Below are 19,945 nucleotides of genomic sequence, written 5' to 3' on the forward strand. Positions count from 1 at the left end.
CTTTGCACCAGGTAGGTAGGCATCCCTTCCTGTAGGATACCCCTGACAGCTACCCCTACACCTCAGCAGTTTTAGCAAGCCTCCAAAACCTGGCAGTCACTTTCAGCAAGCCTCTAGATGGTTTCCTTTAACACATTTTAAAACCATAATATAATACTTCTGAGAGAAAGAAGTAAAGAGGACCACATTTGTGCATGCGAGGAGCTAGATCAGGCTCCAGCAGGGCCAAGCCAGCAGGAGCAATCCCAGCCACCTCAGCTGACTTGGAGCATCCTCATGTCTCTGCCCAGGTGTGCCTATACTACAAAAACAATCCTGTACATGCTTCTCGATGGCATATAAACCTATGTGATCATGTTTGTGGGAATAGTCCAAGTATACTGCCATTTCACACAGGGGGGGGACAATGCCACCTGATTTAATTACTGACAAACAGCACTTTTCCTCCCTAGTGGTGACTTCACTCCTAGCTGAACATGGATGAATGAAAGGTAGATCCTGTGTGATAAACACATTTGTCAATATGACTTGCATTCTCTTTCTTACAAATCCACATCATATTCTTGAATGAGCACTACGTAAACAGAAATCCCATAAATTCACAACACCTCACTGTTATAGTCACAGACCCAGTCCCTGCAGGAGTCTAGCGTTACATTACTTCATCTTGGATGTGTCAACAAACTCGATTTGTCTATAAGTCTCCCTCAAACATCACTGGAATTGGTTCAATATGCACTGTACATCCAAGCAGGTTTACCAATATTCAGAAAGTGACTCAACTAATATTTCCTTGGAAATTTGTAAAAATAAATAAATAGATTAATAATAATAATAATAATAATAATAATTACATCATCTTTGTCTCTGACCAAGGGAGATTCCCCTGCATCACTGGAACCTTCTTCCAAATCTTACAAACGTAGAGGCTGCTGACCAGTGCGAGCCCCTCTGAGAAGCCTGGCACTTCACATGATTCCCTCACAACTGCTCACATCCCCAGTTCATCATCACTGCTGGGGGGCTCAGCACAGAAGCTAAAGGCTGAACATACTGTCTCCAACCTTATTTTGGAACCTTTTCAGTATCTTCCAATGCTAAACAGCAACATAATAAATTAAAGAATTTATATCCACACTCACTATATATATATATTATATATCCACACTCACTATATATTATGCGGTACATTGAACTGTCCTATAATCAAGACATAAAATGCTTTTAAAAACAAAACTGCTACAAGTCCTCCTTCCGGTTCCACTATCATCATAAAGATACAGATATCTCTTATGCTATGGTAAACTGATAATCTATCAAATTTAAAGCACACAAATACTACTTGAAGCATCCTAAGAAGAAGCATGAATTAAAAAATATCTGCTAGCAGACAAGAATAAGAAGCATTTGATAATTTTATTATTCAGATTGTTTCTTACTGCAAACGATGCAAAAAAAATGGAGATTTTCTCCATATTATTAGTGGGAGACATTAAATGTATATATATGCATATATTTAATATACTGCATATATATAAATGCATTTTGTATTTCAACAACTAAAAAAATACAGAACACCTACAAAGCAGTTCCTTGAAACTAAGTAAAGCAGCTATATCCTAGACTCCCAGCAGACAAACCACACAGAACAAGCATACTTAATGTGATCAATATGGCACACTTGATAACTAAGACAGTGACAAAGGAAGGCCACAAAAATAACCAACTAAAAAAAAACACACAGCATACAAATTTTATGAACACTTTTGAAGAATTAAAGAATTACCATTCCTATTTCAGAAATTAACGTTTAAGTTTTATTTATTCAAGATAGTACAGGATATCCAGGACAAACATGGCAATTAAACCTCAAGTCCCCGGTTAGTTCTATATCCATAAATTACCTTTCCTTCTTACCAACAGTTTCCATGAATAGTTGAAGTGCTTTACAATATCCTTATCTTAATTTTACAAATAGGCAAAGTGATGCACTAGATCAAATCCTTTACCTGTGACTGCCCACAAAACCAGTGAAACATCTCTAAAGCGAAGGTCCACTACAGAACTATCACATACACTGCAGCCTCCCTGTGGTCCACTGTCAGCACCCCTGCTACAAGGAGCAGTAAAAAATTTTAGCCTGCTCTTTTAAGAAGACAATGTTACTTCAACATCATGATCCAGTCTGCTGTATGCACAAGCAAGCAGATGCTGCACAAGTAGAAAGGTATTTGAAATCAGAAGACTTCATTCAGGTTTTCAGGTGAACCTTCAGTTTTCAAGGACACCGACCTACTTCCTAAAAGTACACAGAACTGCACTGTTCTAAGAAATACCATTAGAAACCCCACCACGCATACTTAGATAGTTGTGCTTCAATTATTTGATTAAATGCTTTACTGAGAGAACGAACAGTCACGTCTAGAGAGACCTATGAGCATCACTGACCACAATCCATGTGCTCTCCAAAAAGCATGATTCCAGCCTGGAGTTTTTCTTTCTTTGGGAACAGAATTCTCACACCAAGAGATGGAAAATTCAGAACTGCCAATTCCAGCTGCGGAAGCTCTGACATCTATATACATCCTAAAATAAAGACACTCAGCTGCAAGGCTCATATGTAGAAGGTGGTGTTAGAAAAAAAAAACACTTCAATATCTATATGGCTGACAAGCATAAAATAGCCTGAATTTTTTCATAAAATATATATTTCTCAAAAATCATCGGTTTTGTGACAGATCAACACTACATCCTTTCCCAAATCTCCGACTTAAGTGCACTTTTACAAAGAGGGAACAAATTTCAACAGCCTTTATAAAGCAGTTAGGTCTTTCGCAACCCATCATCACTCTTCCTATAAAGTAGCAGAACAGTAGATACCAGTTTCAGAGTGGGCAAAAAAATGCAGAAACCAAAGAAAATGCATAATTCAATACGTAAATACTAATATAAAAATGCATGACCAAATTCTTTACATGTGCTATGGGGACTTAAGTTTCAAGGTCTTCAAATCCTCTAGAAACAGTCACTTTTCTTTGCTGTATGAGAGGGATTTCAAAACACAAAAAAAGCATTAACAGGTCACTGGAGAAAACACAAATTAGAAAATACAGTTTCACTTCAGTTTAGGCAAAAGTGCTGCAGAACAATCTCTGTGGGAACTAACAGATAAACACCTACAGTATGCTCTAGCTTTCAGTAACTGGCAGAACTCACAGAAATATTCAAGAGTCACTTAACAGCTTTGAAAACCACAGAGATGTACTGGAGAAAAGTTAAAAAAAAAATTCAAAACCACGAGTAAATGAAAGATATGAACAATCACGTTAAAGGTAGGCATATACCAATTGTGTCCTATAATTTAAATATATACATATAAATTTATAGCCTGCATTTAAAAATGAGGGAAGAGAATAAATAAATACCTTCTCAAATTTTGATCAGAGACCTCAATTATAAATGACAACATTCTAATGAACCAGTACTGATTACAATCTTTTTTTTATGAAAAGGTATGCAAAACCAACAAATAAAATGCATCAGAGCTGCGTAAAGATCAGTAGTTTAGCCTCAGTGTTATCTACTGCACATCTGCCACACTGCATTATCTTACTACTCAAGCATCATTTTTGCATTTCAATGTAGTAGCTCTATCAGATTAATGCCCAAGACATTTCAGCTGTGTTTCAAGTAAATAAGTGGACATACAGGAATATTATGCATGGCCTGTATCATTGACACTAAGCAAAGAAAACGTGATTAGCACCAAATTGCATCTGACAGGGGAATCAGAAAGCTGTCAAACACAATGACATGGATTCAGTATTTAGAAGGTAAAAGGGGGAATAAAGAAGCTGGCCAGTCTGGCATGGAGACAGCAATAAAACACAACAGCTATGATAAATTAATTCATTTACTTATGAAAAATTAGAGGCTTCCACACACAGCTCTCATTTATAATCTTGTCAATCTGGCAGAGTAAATAAAAAGCCTATACAATGCACACAGTGGGAGGGAAGAAAGAAACAAAAGAGGGGAAAAAGCAAAACCAGATTTTTGCATTTAATCTAACAATAATTTCTTACATGAAACCACACTGGACAGAGCCTTTGATAGGCATGACTAATGCAAGGATACATTATAGCAGTGGTTACTGTATTTACCACAGACATGCAGTATCAAAACAACAGTAAGGCTGAGAGCGCTCAGAAGCCACATAAAGCAAAATGAAATTTTCATGTGCAATAGATGCTATTGCATCTATCAAAAAAAAGATGCAGAAACAGCAGGCTGAGAGTGGGAGTAAATCCCAAGGAGCATCCCTTGGCAGAAGCGGGAAGGGAAGGGACATCGTGCAACTCAGGAGCAGAGCGGCCTCTGCAGTGCTTTAGAGAAGGTTCTCCCTGGACCGCCAGGCAGACCCAGCATCTGACACCTCAGCAGTAATACAGCAGTGGAAGTCTTCTCAGATGAGACTGTTGTTGTCATAAGGGGTCAGAGAAACAGCGGCCTTTCAGAGGTGTATTTCAGTGATCGCCATGTCCGGGAGTCAGGCGGCAGGAAGAGCAGAGACAGGCCAGCAGAGCAGAGCCCGTGCCCCTGCAGCAGCCCTTACTCAAACACTGTCCCCACGCTGCTGTTACCTCTAACCATTAGTTTCTTTTACCATGACTGTTTTAACCAAAGGACTTAAACTCTGGTCTACAATCAAGTATTTAGTCTTCAATACATACAATTCAGTATTCACACACACAAAAATACCTACTGTTTGACACCTCCTTTGCAAATCCACAAATTCTAAGTGTTGCAAGGCCAGCTGGAGGTTTGTTCATGAATTTCTGCAGGACTAATTCCCATCTAAACTTAACATGTGACCCTTGTGTGTTTGTAGAGCCAGTCCTCCAACTCCAGGCTTCTTGCTGGATAGGTAAGCAGAGAACCAAAACAAAGATCTGAATTCCTTAAAAGCCTAAAAGGGGGAGAGGTGAGCAGCAGTAGTGGCATAACTGATTTCCCATGTGTTCATCTAGAGACTTAGTGACTTATTTCAAGAACTTTTGATTTTTCTAGCAACCATATACATTTATTTTTCCTATGTCCCACATCTTCAGAACCAAACCAAACCTGTAGCATTTCCATAGTGGAATATTTCCTTCATTATCATTTGTAAGTATTGTGTTTTCCACTTTGAAAAAAAAAAAAAAAGTAAATAGTAAGGTTTTAGTATTAGCCAACAGTTGAGGTTCTCTGCCGATTTCAGGCCTGCTTTGCTCTCCCACCATCACGCTCGACCCAGTGAGCTGCCAGGATGTCCTGCCTGCACTGGCGATGCCAGCACCCAATGCCCAGGAGGGCACAAGTGACCTTGGGGCAGCCAGAGGCCAGGCTGCTGAGGTGTATTCAGCAACCAACCATTCGACCTTCAGTCGGTCACATTCACGGTCACAACCGCAAATGAATTTTTAATTTTTTCATATCTGATTTTTACAATGCCTTGAGAGAGGCAATTTAAAAGGCAGCATAGTATGCATCAGTGGCAACACAACCAGAATAAAAAAAAAAAACATACAGAATTGTTACATGACCTCTACATCAAACATCTTAAAAACGAATTCCAAGTTTTCAGCCAATTTCAAGCCTTCAGTAATACAAAATTTGTATATGTAGGAGTTAATACGGCCTTCAGGAACTCCTCAGAGTATAACTAGAGAACAGGGAAAAAAAAAAAAAAATGATGAAACCGTGGCAGGAAAGTTACAGGAAATAGTGCATGGTAAATCCCTACACAAGATAATGCCAAGTAAGGAGAAGCTGCTTCCCACCTTTTAAATGCCTTTTTAAGTATGTCAGAAGTACGCTCCTTCAGCATGCACACTGTTTTATTTTGTCACTACCTGCTATGCTGTGGAAATGCTGTATTACAGCTCACAAATATGCCATGAAAGCCTGGCTTACGATTAAACTTGTTGTAGTTTACCCTGGAGCAGAGCATTTACGTTTGTTGCTTTTAAGGTATGTAACCAAAGAAAACAGAGTAAAACATCTAACTGAACAGGTATGTTAAAAAAATACCTTTCTTAAAATATCTATAGCTACAATTGCAAGAAGGTACTGAGCAGATTGTTGCAGTCCAGCTGCCACTGAGAATTTCACAACTGGTCCGGATACAAAGCATAACCAGCTTTAATCACTTATTTGAACAGCTGCTGCTCAATTAAAACAATTTTTGTAAAACATTTTCCTATTATCTTTTCATCTTCACTATTGCAAGAAAGTAACTTTAGCCCAGGGCTGAGACAAGGAGCAGATCACAGACAATATGGTAATACTGGAACAAACGCTTATGAACAGATCAGACTTGAATTAACCATTCTTTACTTCCTTCTCCTTCCATCCTTTAATCTTCTATTTCACTCTTTCAGTGCTTGCCTGGTACTTTTCACTTGTTAAGAAACTTACGAGCTCTTTATCCTCTTTTCAAATTTGAAGAGAGGCGCAGACATTAAGCTCAGCTGCAAAGCACTGAATTACAGTCTACGTAATTTATTTTCATTTCTAATCCTCATGCTCAAGTAACTGCAACAAATACTTAAATATTTCAAAATGCCAAATCTGAAGACTTCATAAAACCAAAAATTTTTATGTAAGACTAAATAAGCACAGGCTGGTGACCACGACCCGCAGTACGTAACCAATTTGATTAAATGTGGGGAATTCTCATAACCTCTGTATTAAACACAGCAAAAAACACCAGAAATTACAGCTTTGTAAAACCGCCACCACTGTCTAGCAAAAAGACGACTGCAATTCAAGGCAGGAGTGTAGCAGAGCTCAGACCATTCACACACACAGCACATCTCACACCTGCCAGCATACACAAAAACATGCAAGAGCACAAAAACAGAGGAGGAGGAGGTACACAGGTGGCACCAAAGCTCATCCACATGCACGCAGGCTTGACTTGCAGCATTTGAGGCCCACCAAGGCCTGAAAGGACTCATGGCACCACTAGGACCCCAAACAGGGTCAACACTACCCCTAGTGCCACCACAGCTACAAATTTCTCTGTATTCCCCTCATGAACCACAAATACTTTGCTCTTTTCTTCCAGGGAGCCACAGATGACTCAGAACAGCAGCTGCCTAAAAAAAAAAAAAAAAAAAAAAAAAAAAAAAAAAATAAGAAACACCAAAAAAAAACTGAGAACTGATAGTGCTAGCCGCAGGGAAATGCAGGGTGCAGCCACAGCTCTCCTCCTCACTCGGCCTGTGTGAGCTCCACCCAAGGAGCTGTGGTCAGAGCTCCAGTCGTGGGCTACAGCCTGCTGCAGGACTGCCTTGCGACAGGCACCACGCACGGAAAGGAGCCTTGCAGTTCTTTACATAGTCTCTCCATCTAAGGTCACAGCAAAACTGCAGGCAAAGATTTTATTCCCGAAGTCCTAGCACTGTAGATTTATCCCAGCCCTGTTTTGCCTTGTGGATCGAGTCCGATCCAATATCCAGACCAGAGCAGATCCTCAACCATCACTGACAGCACCTGCCACCTTTCCACAGGTCTCCTCAGTGCCTCAAGTCACAATGACATTAAATAGATGCCACTGATGAGGGAAGGGGGAAAAAAAAGTGAGGAGACTGTGTGTGTATCTGAAGCCATCACTCAGCACCATCACTGCTGATTATGCAGAAGATTAAAAGAGCCAAAGCATCTTAGCCTCAGGCAAGTTTGGAGGCTAATAGATGTCTGCTTCTCTAAAAGATGCCACGTGGAATCAGTGGGATAGGAGCACTGTACCATAATGTCGTCTTTGCAAAATTGCACTTAAGGCGCAGAGCAGCGATTTCCGGCTTTCGGGATGTGGTAACAGCTGAACTCTGAAGCAGCAAACAGATCACTCACTCGAGAAAAACATCTCGGAAGGAAAATTACCAAGTGCTAGCTTGCTGCTTGTGGAAGCCCCTGCACAGGGGCAGGCTGACACCGTGAGGACGTGGCTGCAGCACAGGAGGTGCATGCAGGTAACAGCTGCAGGGGCCCGGGGAAGGGCAGGCAGGGCTGGGAGCCACCACACAGCGTGCCAGCACCCTGCTGCTGCACCTGAGTCCCTGAGCCTACAGGGAGCTCACATGTAACCGTGCATGCCGTTTGAAACCAAGAGGCACTGTGAGGTGAAAAAAATAATAATAAAAACAAGATCAGTGAGCTTCCCCCACATGGTGACTTGCCACAGCTGGAGCTATTCCCCTTATTCCCTGCTCCTCACTCGCGTGCCAGCAGCAGGTTCTGCAGCCAGCTCGGTGCAGCAGGAGAAATGACAAACTCTCAGCAAAGAGGTGCTTATTTGACATCCAACACTTCCATGGCCATGAAAAATCCGAATTTCCCCAGCTTCCCCAATCTCTTTACTCCCTCTGCCTGGCATTAGTATATCAAGGGTTATTAATCTGCATAGATTAATCTTTCATTTTCAATGCAGATGCCTTTACAACAAAAAGTAAAGAGATGGAAAAGTCAACGAGAACAAATCCATTACAACACCTCCAGTAAAATAAGTTTTTAGATTTTCCTGAATAAAGGAAACCTGACAGTCCTTAAAAGAAATGCACTAATGCAAAACTAATGATAAAAGAAATTGTTTACCTTGTCTAGTTTGCAAGCATTTCTTTACATAAAATAAGGTATTAGCAAAATAACGACTGCTATAAAATATTTTTCATTGAAAGCACATGTACACAAATTGACAGACAAAATGGCAGCCAAAACAAATATTTAGTATTAAAGGTGAAATATTGGCTGGAAAAAAAAAAAAAAGGTAAGAAAATTCTAACTTAAGTCTTTCTATCTACACTTTTCATGTTACATCTAAACTTCAAACAGAAAGCAATGTTGCAGCATTCACTATGAAAGTAAGCATGCAAAATAAGCCAGGCAAAACTGAACTGTGAGCAATGTGTCAGCAACACCTTTTGATTTCTCTGCTTCTGTCAGCCCGCATCAGAACGACAGTGTAACTCCGCTGTAGTAATTGACTAAGTTTGTGCTTTCCAGTCTCCCTGTATCGTGGGACAGCAACTTCCCTGAGTTTCTTGATGAGGGAAGAAAAAAGCCCTATCTCTCGAGAAGCAATTAAAAAGACTGAAAATAACAGTGTTCCACAGAAGGGTAAAGAGAGCAGCATCAGATAAATATAGAAAAAAACAAACAACTGCTTTAAAAATAGACTTGAGTACCGCAAAAACAAAAACCCACTACACTTTTCAGAAAATGCCATCCTTGGCACAAAAGCATAGTTTTGTCTGCCATAGGTTCCTGTAAAATAGTCCTTTAACAAGTCCTACACAATGATTCTCAGCTCAAAGAAGAAATGAAGAATCATGCAGGAATGAGACAAGGGACCCCCACAAGGGACACGAAGCCTATTTTTCGTCCTTTGAAACTCACAGGCTTTCCTCTGTGTTTGTGCAGTACATCAGGTGTTGATACCTTAACAGCGTTTTTCTTGTTGTTGTTTGTTCCCCCCCCCCCCCCAAAGTAGCAGCTTTCCACTTTACTTGCTAGCGCTCAGGTCCATGACAAACTACATGCTATCCTATTTTGGGAGTCAAAATGCCAACACGAACATTGACAAACAACTACTAGCTTATGAACACAGCAGCCTACCAACCACTCTGGAGAAGACAGCGGGCATCTGCATACTGGGATAAGCTGGTTTTCAATGCTGTTGCTATGCACCCTGCTATGAGCTAAAAAATCTTACCAAATGTCTTGATCCAAAGGATAATACTGGTTGTTTATAGAAAACAGAATCATTATTGTAGAAACCCCTGAAGTTACCTAAATATTCTTTGAAAAGCTCTATTATTTTTTATAAAAAAAAAACACTGGCCAAAGCATCAGTTACAGTCCATTTAGATAACAGTCAGAACACATCCATGATGCACCTGAGAAACCACAAAAAACATGTGAGATGTATTAAATGGTCAAATAACCCCCCCACTATGGCACTCACATTTGCTCTCCCAGCCTTCTTTCAGTTAAATGCTGTTGGAAAACACAGGGACTGCCCTGCAATGCCAATTCATCACTTCAGTGCTGAGGAAGTTTTGCTTACATATTCTGAGTGAGCCTAATTCCACTTTGCAGTCAATTTGTATTCTCCAAATCTGTATTACTTACGTAAAGCTACACATTTCTCTTTTGTCACAGGTTACTGATTTCAAGGGTTTCAGGAAATTGTATTTTCTGAACTCACTGGAGGTCTGAGGAATTAGGAAAAGTTTTTTTAAAAATATCTGTCAACATCTGTCTCCAGAAACAAATACTGAGCCTGCAATAATGAGGTGAGATTTTTTACTTTGTGGACTCCGTATGAATTTTGTAAGTTAAAAAAAAAAAAAAGCATCCTGCAAAACATCACTTCTCAAAAACAAAACCCAGTGTCCTAGTATTTTATTTTGCCTGGCACTTAAATTTGAAAAATAAAATAGGTTCCCAAAATCAAAATCTAAAACCAAGTGAGAGCACAGCAAAAGATCGAAGTAGTAACAATCCACCAGCTTGTGTTTTTTTATTTGTTTTTAACTTGCATCTTCTAAGATCTTGATTTTAATCACCTAAAGGAAGCCTGAGACCATGCTAGCTCCCACCATGAGTCCTGCCTCAGAGCCGCTAACCCCACCCAGAACATCACCTTATTTCACACCATAAACTCACCACTTTAAGTTGCAGTGAGAAGGGAGCTGAGTGCTTGCAAAGGTGGTTAATGCAGCCAGCACTGAATACACACAAGTTCCCCCATGCTCAGATTTTTATTTTAGCGCACAAATAGGGCCAAGCAGAATTACTTAGAAGCAAACATGCGAAGAAAATGTTTGTTTAGAAGCAACCCAGCCAACAAAATGAATAAATAAATAAAAATTGAGACCTATGAGAGTCCAGATGCACCCTGTGTTTCAAGTCTGGAGTTCTTCATTAGCTCTTTGAGCAGGATAGAAACTGCTCTGGAACAAAGACTGATCATATTAACCCAAAAAAAAAAAAAATGTATCAGAGTAACATAAAATACAGACACGCATTAGATCAATCACCAGAAATATTTTTTTATTAATGAAAATAATATATTTTTATTTGCTGAACAATAATAAAGTGTTTGGGCTTTAATTAAGTCCTTGGAGCAGAACAACAAAAATTGTGATAGGGGATGCTATACAATCATCTAAAAAATTTACAATATCTGAGTGGGAAAACTGTGAGTTAATGGAGAAATAGAATTTTCACTATTTAAAAGGGGACACAAACATTCTGCTACGACATCTGTTCTTAGGTTCTACCGCAGCAGAAAACCAGAAAACCACCAGAATTTTAGCTGTCAAAACAAATCCTCAAATTAAAGAAAGGAGGAGGAAGTAAGCGCTGAACAATTACACACTTCCAGCAGCACAAGTCTAGCATTTAGTGAGGACAAAAAAGTATGCAAAGAAGTATGGATGCAGCATTCAGCCAAATGCTGGAACGAGTACTAAATTGGAAATGCACTCAGATGTACGCAGTTTTACAACAATTTACTGAGATCTGTTAAAAAAAACCTGAAGTCAGACTCACCAGTTACTTATTGCTGCTGGGGCATCTGAACACATGCTCAAAGGCAGGAACAAAATCCCCTCTGGTCCTGAGTCCACTCACTCTGCTGAGAGCTTCCCAGGTTGTACCAGCCTGCTCTTCTCACTTCTAACTTTAATAAAACAACATAAGGACAACGCAAACGCCTTTCCACTTCCATGTGGGACCTGAAGTTATGCAGTAATTATTCCCCATTATCTGTTTGAGAACACCAACAGCAGAGTCAATGCACAAAATCACTTTGTGCATTGATCTGCACCAAGTAACTGAAATGCAACCCGGTGCTGGAACCCCACAATGAGCTGAAACTTGGCAGCGCTGAGCGCCGCTTACCCAGCGAGAAGCGGCAAGAAGCCTGGGCACACGTGGAAGCACTCCTGCTTGGGAAGCTACGAGGAATCACATAATGTAGTGTGCCTTCAGTTATTCATAAATTAGAAAAAGGTATTTGAGTGAGTGCCATGAGACTTCAGTAAATGGCTGTGGAACAGGCGGCGACCATGTGGACAGCCCACACGACAGCATGGACACACACCAGAGCAAAAGCAAGCAAACTCGACCAAGCTATACAGAGGGACCTGACTCAAAAGTCATCACAGAACAACCAGGAGATGCCTCACTGCAATATGGTACTCTTAAAAATAATAACAACATAAAAAAAAAAAAATCACTCCTTTAATAATATTCTGGATACTGTTAAAATTCAAGAACAGCTTGAGTAGAGCAGCCCCTACTTCTCTAACTCGTGAGCCACATGAAAGGCAATTACTTTTCATTCACAGATTTTAACTTTTAATTTTCCAACAGTCCTCAGTTTCATTTTTTACTTTCTTTATTGTAACCACCTCTTTATAATCAATACCTGCAAGCATTACAGCATTTATTCTTGGAAGGAGATTAATAAAAAGTTTTTGCAAAATAACGCAATGACCTTCCTGAACAATCATTGAGTTTTAACCAGTTGATCTAAGTAGAGAAAACTGGAAAAAGGCACTTAAAAACACAACAGCACAGTAAGAAAAATGCAACTTACAGTGCATGTGAAGACCCACTTGCTGCCAAAAACACAGAAAAGTTTGCAGACTAGAGAACCCAACTGCAAAGCAACAACAAGACAGAGTCCATATGCGAGCCTGAAACCAACACAAAAAAAGGGAAGCTGACCTATATAATCCCCTTCCAACATTTCTATTGATATGTTGCAAGTGTTTCAAAATGGAAAATGCTACAAACATAACCAAAGTGAATGGGGGGATATAGGAAGTACCAAAGTTTTCTAGTAAAGACAGGATCCCAAAATAACCTCCTGAGAATTACAGTAGGTACCTGCTGAACGCAGCACTGAGTCGCATCAATATGAGAGCTTCGTGTGGGCACCTAGCCCATCAGGCCATCATAAAATGTATTATTTCTCCCTGAGACTAAAGAAAGAAAACAGCCATTGAGGGAACAGACTCTTCTACAAGGGTGTATATTTTATAAACCAACTATTTCCATTTCATATGAATGAATTAAACTCCTTGGCTTACATGCACATTGTTTTATACTTCTGCTATGGAACTGAAAATCTAATACTGACACGTTGTTAATCTCCAGCAATACCTATAATCAGCAGTTACTACCGCATGTGTTAACAGGTGCAAGTCGGTGCATATTTTTCCATATTTTACGAAATATATTTCATGATATTAAAGCAGGTGGGTAAATCAAACTCTTCCCCTCCCTCATAAATTGAATTTGATACCAGACGGCTGGCACAAATTAGTTTGTGATCTGATCCAAAATGTTTCCCATTAAAAATAGGAAAATTCCCAATAGTTATTCCCTCCCCCCACCTTTTTTTTTTTTTTTTTTTTTTTTTTTTACATAATTGAACTAGCTAAACCAAGCAGATAAGGAATAATGCTTTTCTGTCCAACTGATCGAGTTAAACAAGCAAATCAGTTTAAAAATCATACCTTTAAAAGTGTAACAGCTCTTTCTCTTTCTTTCTGATCTACCATGCAACACATTTCTTTGTCTATGAAACAGGGAAATTTACAGTTGAGAAGCTCTGCTTCTTGACCTTGGACACAGAAGGACCAGTCGTTAGAAAGCAAGCTTCTTTAATATGAAACAATTTTATATTCATAAGGGTCGTAAGTGTTGGTCATAACTATCACTTTTTCCCCATCTTCCACATCGTTGTCAATTTTAAAAACCTCATAAAGCTGTCAGGACCGGTGCTGCAGCTTATGACCTGCTGCTTCTCTCCTACACCCTCTCTCCTTGCTACAGCATCCTGAGAACAAAGTTTTAGTCTACATTACTCGTTTGGGTTATTGATTCACTGGCAATACTGGGAGCAGAACAAATCCAACTTCATCAGCAGACAGTGAGCTGCTTCCAGAAGCCACAGTTGGCAATTCCTGTAAAGCACCTACTTTGTGAGAAGCAGAGCAAGGCTTCCAGCATACAGGGCAGAGATGCCAGGCAGCTCCTGCCAGCGCTGCCCATGGCAGTGGGGAGTGACCACGCTGCCCGACAAAGGCACTGCCTCAGATGTCTGCGACGAGATAGGGACTTGAATTGAGAAAGCATGCAGTAGACACAGAGCTTTGCACTAAAGATGATGCAACTTGGCTTCAAAGACAATCTCTATGCCTAGGGCAGGTTAAGTTACAGCCCCAAAAGGCCAAAGAGAAAGAACCTGTGAGGCCGCAAGGCCCAGCCTTGGAGGTCTCCTCAGGACATACCTGAGGCAGTCACGGTGCCTGCGCTGACACAGACGCAGCACAAGGATAGCTCTGAAGCAGGGGAAACTTGAAGCAAGGAAAGAACTCAAAAGAAAATTGTTTCCCTTCCCCCCCAGCTTATCACACAACACTTCAAGTTGAATTCACTCTTGAAGACAGCAATTCACAATGCAGATTCCCTGACACAGAGTGCATCAGCTGCATCTTCTCCCTTGGAAAAACCCCAGTAAAACACTCCACATAACTAAACATAAACTAATCTTCCTTTCCTTCTCAGTAAATAATTCTACTTTCTGCCTTATGTAATTGTGATACAGCATTCTGCTTTCCCTCATGGCAATCTTCTTCTGTTCACTCTAGTACCAGAAAGACAATAATCCATATCCCATTGCTATTTACTTACATTCCTTCTCCAGTTAAGCAACAGAAAAGGAGTAATTCTCCATCACAGCCCCAAGGATCAAGACTTCAATATCAGATGGAGATTATCTTGTTATCAAAAACAAAAATTATGAAGTGTTTGTTTTGATGCATAACAATACTACAATATTTATTACGTTGATTGAATTGCAATGCTCTAAGGCAGCCTAAGAAACTACGATTTATATCTGCCTTGGGGAAAAATTGGGTATTCCAAAAAACAAAACTACTTGTGCCAGCCCCTCTGACTGTCACCTTCAACACAGCAAAGTCAAACTATCCATGACTTGCTTCTGAAATTTGGCAGAAAAACAACTTAGCTCAAAAATCTGCTGTATTTGCTGTCTTGGTTATAGAGACCTTTAAACAGCCTACACAGACACCCATGCTTACAGAACCCTGGTGCTCCTGCTATTAAACATCAGTGCTATCTGTGTTTTTATCATCTCCATACTAATCAGATCGATTACTCCTGATATATTGTCCTGCCACACCACTGTAATACTAATCAAATAAATGTAGCCACAGGGAAATGATGCTGATATATAGCTATTTAATATTGCTGGATTATTATTATAATTTTAAATGCTTTGGGCACCACTGCCGCAGGACTTAACAGACCTGTGAGCAAACCACAAGCACTATACAGGTAGTGCTGCATCTTTTTTGTCATGGCCAACAAATCAGAATATAACCCAGGACAATAGACCAAAACCAACCTTGAGTGAGAAATGAGGTTAGTGGTTCTGCTTCACTTCTAAGAGGCAATCAGAGCATACTATTTGAGAACACCCCGAGTGCCTTAGGATAACAGCAGGACACTGAGTAACAGCCATTTGTCTGGTCAACCCTTACAGAACTTTTGAGAAAGACATACACAGAGATAACCTTGCAATTAAAAATGTCTTTGTAAACATTACAGTTCTGCAAACTTTTATTACAGTAACTCTTTCATAGTTAATCACTATCTACTGTAGTATTCCTATAAAGAGAAATTTAACTTTAAGTAGTCGTTATCTTTTGAGTTCTTTCATCTATAATACCAACTAACATTATTTCTAGAGCTCTATTAATCTCATTTACAGCTAGTAAACCAAGATATAAACTGCATCTATCACTGAGGCATTCTTTATATATTACAGAGCTGTTAAAAGCATTCCAGTTTATTTATAGGTCTATTATTTAATGAAGCTACACTCCATCTTAATATATTGTGCCAAAAACTAGTCCAGGAAAATTTCGTTATACTGTCCCAAAATGGACTGATACAAATTAAAGAAAATGTAAAATTGTTTTTGAATACACTCTAATATAGTGTTAAATTTTTTGTTAATCAATATTTCTGAGCATGAAATAAAAGTGGTTTTTTTTTTTAATAAGATAATTCTTTTTAAAGTTGTCGTCGTTGTGTCCCCCCCCTTCCTCCCTTCCATCAAATGAAAAGTATTCCCCCTAATAAAAGAAAAAAAAAAAAAAAAAAAAAAAAAAAACATTTATACAGCAGTTTTGGGACCTGGACATCCAGGCTTGAGACACTGAAAACAAGCCTGGGGTGAGTTCTAGCCCTGAGACTCTCCTAACAGTCCAATGACACAAGTCACACAGCACTAGCAACCTACCAGCCCACACTGGCATGGGAATAGGTTATTCCACAAGCCACTTTGATAGAGTTAACAACTAGGTATTTTTCTCATGGCACTACTGTCAGAATTACTATGCACACAGATCATTTTCTTCACACAGAGCTTTTTTGACCAATGTGGCTGCAACAGCTTGCCCTGTACCGATGGCACACATTTTGTTCCCCCTTATCTGATGACCATATCTACAACTTAACCAGAACTGACAGGAAAGCTCATGACATAAGAAGGTAATTTAAGTACTTTGTAATTATACAAAGGAGAACAACAATATTGTCTCAGTAAGACCAGTTAATTTGCACTCCAGTGGGAATGGGTACTACCTCCCTGTGATGGGCCACGGGTTGATACCATGTATCTCTGGATTTACAACCATTTTGTGGCAGAAAGCATCTGAGTTTTGGTCATCACACACTTCACCTACAGTAAAGAAAGGCCTATGGTGGCCATACAAAAAAAGCAAAATAAAGTTGCCGGCCAGCAAAAATGATCTGGCCAGCAGCTCATGCAAATCCTGGGAAAATGCGGACCAAGCCATATGGTGAGTGACCTCGTTTGGTGAACCAGATTCCACTTGGTTGATTTACTGTGAAGTGAGTACAGCAGTGGTTCTGTATACATTAAAGAAGCTGCTTCTTTAAACAGAAACATAGCAGGAGGAGAAAGGAAGAATATTCTAGAGTATTGCTGAAAAATCCTACCATCTATAGAGAGAGCCATAAATATTTAACATGTTTACTGCACTGAATACTTGATGCCATTCAAGAAAATAAAATGGAAGAAAACTATTTTTTAGAAGTATAGATTAGTGCTGTTCCAAAAGCATTATTACTGATTTCAAAGCACTTGACCTACCACATCTGAATCATCATGTCCAAAGAAAAACTTTAAACAAAAATAATATTAGAAAAATCTGTTTGGTTTAACTACTGCTTAAGGTAAATACAGTATGATAATGAAAATCCAGAAAATTATTCAGAAGCCACAGAAGCTAACCCTGGCTTCTTAGGACACAATCAACAGAAACTTTGAACTTAAACTAGATTGTGTTCTTAATTTTACACAAAAACACTTCCAAATTGCTGTAGCAGTAAACAAACTATAGCCAGTTGTTATTCATTCAGATCAGGAGTGAATAACACTCCTAAATACTCCCAGACCTCAAAAGAGCATTACCGTAGAGAAACTGTTCAGATGAAGACAATCTATGTGTCCGGATTCATAAATGCTTTCAGCCAAGAGCTGATGAAACCCAGTTGCACACCATCAAGTATCTGTTTCATAAAATCAGAAGGTTCACAGGTCTGCTGTGAAGTCCAGACCCCACATCTCAATGCCCTGATTCCCAGGCAAACAGCTGGACAGGCACGGTGCATAAAACAGCTTGAATTGCCTGGAGAGCTGTGATGTTCACACAAAATTAAAAATAGATAAATGCAGAAAAATCCTGATACTCTGGGTTGTATTTCAGGACCATGTTTCTGTGTCTCCCCTCTCCTTGATTTTTAATGCCCATCACTTGAGTATAATGAGACATTTGCTGCTCAAGCGTTGCTCTGCTCCTGCTGCTTATTCCTCACCTAGTATCTCTGCCTACCATGGCATCGTAATTAGGGCTGTGGGGGTGATTAGGTTTCTAGTCATTAGAGGCAGGATTACAAGTGGGCACAGCCTGGCGTTTCCCCTTAGGCAGGGGGAGATAGGGGAGTGCTGGCTTACATGGTTAGACTCTGCTTTACCCTGCACAAAGTGTACAAAGCCTTCCACTGTCCACCACGCTGCATTTTGAATCTTGCCTTGGCTACACTCCAGAGTATGGATTAAGTCAAATTTGTTTTTAAGATCACTAAAGAGGGCCAGAAGTTTCAGGTTCACAGGGAAACCCAGCGAGTTTCAGCTTGTTCCATTGTGAAGGCTGAACGCTGCTCTAATTACGCTGTCAAGCTGACGATTGTGAACTCCTAATAAACAGAGACCTGTTTTCATGCAAATTTTGCTAGTAATAAAAAGATAGGAAGAAAAATATGTCAGCAGAATCGTTCCTGTAAGCAAAATGTTTTTCAAATGCTTTCATGAGTTGTCAGCAGCTCTAACTAGAAGCAGTTACCGGGGCGAAGCACTGCAGCAGCAGCTGAAAGTTCTCAGTCAAACCTTCTACGTCAGCTGCTGCAGCGGGAAGCACGAGGTGGCAGCTAGGAACAGCCACAAGGCCCGCGTGCCAGCACTGACACAGGAGCAGCACTCACGCATGACTGCCTCTAATCCCATTAAACCGCCTAAATTCTGCACGGGGTGGTGATGGAGCATTTACAAAACCATCCGGAGAGCACGCACGCCTTCCTCCTGCACCAGCCCCACAGCTCCGTGCCCCTGACTTGGCCGTGCGCTGCAGCTCCGGATGCAGCCCAGGGGAGCACGGCTGCTCTCCGAGGGCCACCGGGGGCAAGGCTGCTGCAGGAGTCCCATCAGAATGCTGCTGAATCATCTTCCCAGCCCACAAGCAAAAAAATAACAATGAAATCAGATGAGACTGGCACGGCATCTGAAAGAAGTAAAATAACTAGGCTCTTAGTTTTCACTTTCTAATGTAACTGGTGGGGTCTAAAACAAAACACAGTATTGCAGAGGCTGATGTAATGATAATGCAGTGACAACTTTGCTTTTACCCACAATTAATAACAAACTCTCCTAATTTAGCAAAGACCTTTTCAAAACATTACGCTACGGATCAGTATGTCAAACCCAGCGAGCCTGCAAGTCTCAGGGCTCCTGAATGCTCTATAAGGTGGCAGTAAAGAAGGCATTTACCTACTGCACAGGGGTGCTGTGACAATTAATTAATGTTTGTAAAGTGCGCTGAAGCTGAAAATTACTAGATACCATGCTAAATATTAATTACCACGACTACAACATAGTACTGAAATTGTCACGGTGCTCTCGTTGTAAACTCCTCTCACTGAGCAAGCAAAAAAAGTTCTCAGCACCCCGCTGAGGTTATCACCTTCTCTACAGCCAAACACGTATGCATAGCTCCACATGTGTGGCACCTCTAGCCACGCTGTTGTGTATTGTTTTGGGCACACTCATTGCACAAGTGCACACAGCACACTAGGTTCATTTCTGACGGCAGTGACAAAGACAGCCTGTGCATACAAACCATCTGGCCACAGAATCTCATCTGTGCGCTGCTGCAAGCCACCAGCCACTTCAAAAGAGCCCAAAAGCAGTTTTAAGGAGTGTCCATGGTTATGGTCCCCTACATGTGGCACAGCAGCTACTCACTGGCAGTTCTGGATCTCCTCATGCAGGTGAGGTACCTCCAACTTTTTAGAGGCACTTAGCTGGCAGTTCAAACCCAGCACAAACTGCTTGATGTCAGTTTCACAGCTTCGTCGTCTTTTCCCTTTGTGACATACCTGCCTCTAAAAAGGACTAAAACAAATACAACAAGTTAAACAGCTAGAGAAATTTGTATTGTCAGAGCAGACAACACATTAAAGAAAAGCAGCAAGAGATGCAATGCATGCAGAA

At 40.3% G+C, this 19,945-nt stretch overlaps 1 protein-coding gene across 3 annotated transcripts in view; it reads right to left on the reverse strand.

The window, feature by feature from the left end:
• Positions 1 to 19,945, reverse strand: part of PARD3B (par-3 family cell polarity regulator beta) — a 397,551-nt gene that overhangs the window by 293,930 nt on the left and 83,676 nt on the right. The window lies entirely within an intron of this gene.

Source organism: Aythya ferina, assembly GCF_964211825.1.
Source record: "Aythya ferina genome assembly, chromosome: 6".
Classification (NCBI taxonomy): domain Eukaryota; kingdom Metazoa; phylum Chordata; class Aves; order Anseriformes; family Anatidae; genus Aythya; species Aythya ferina.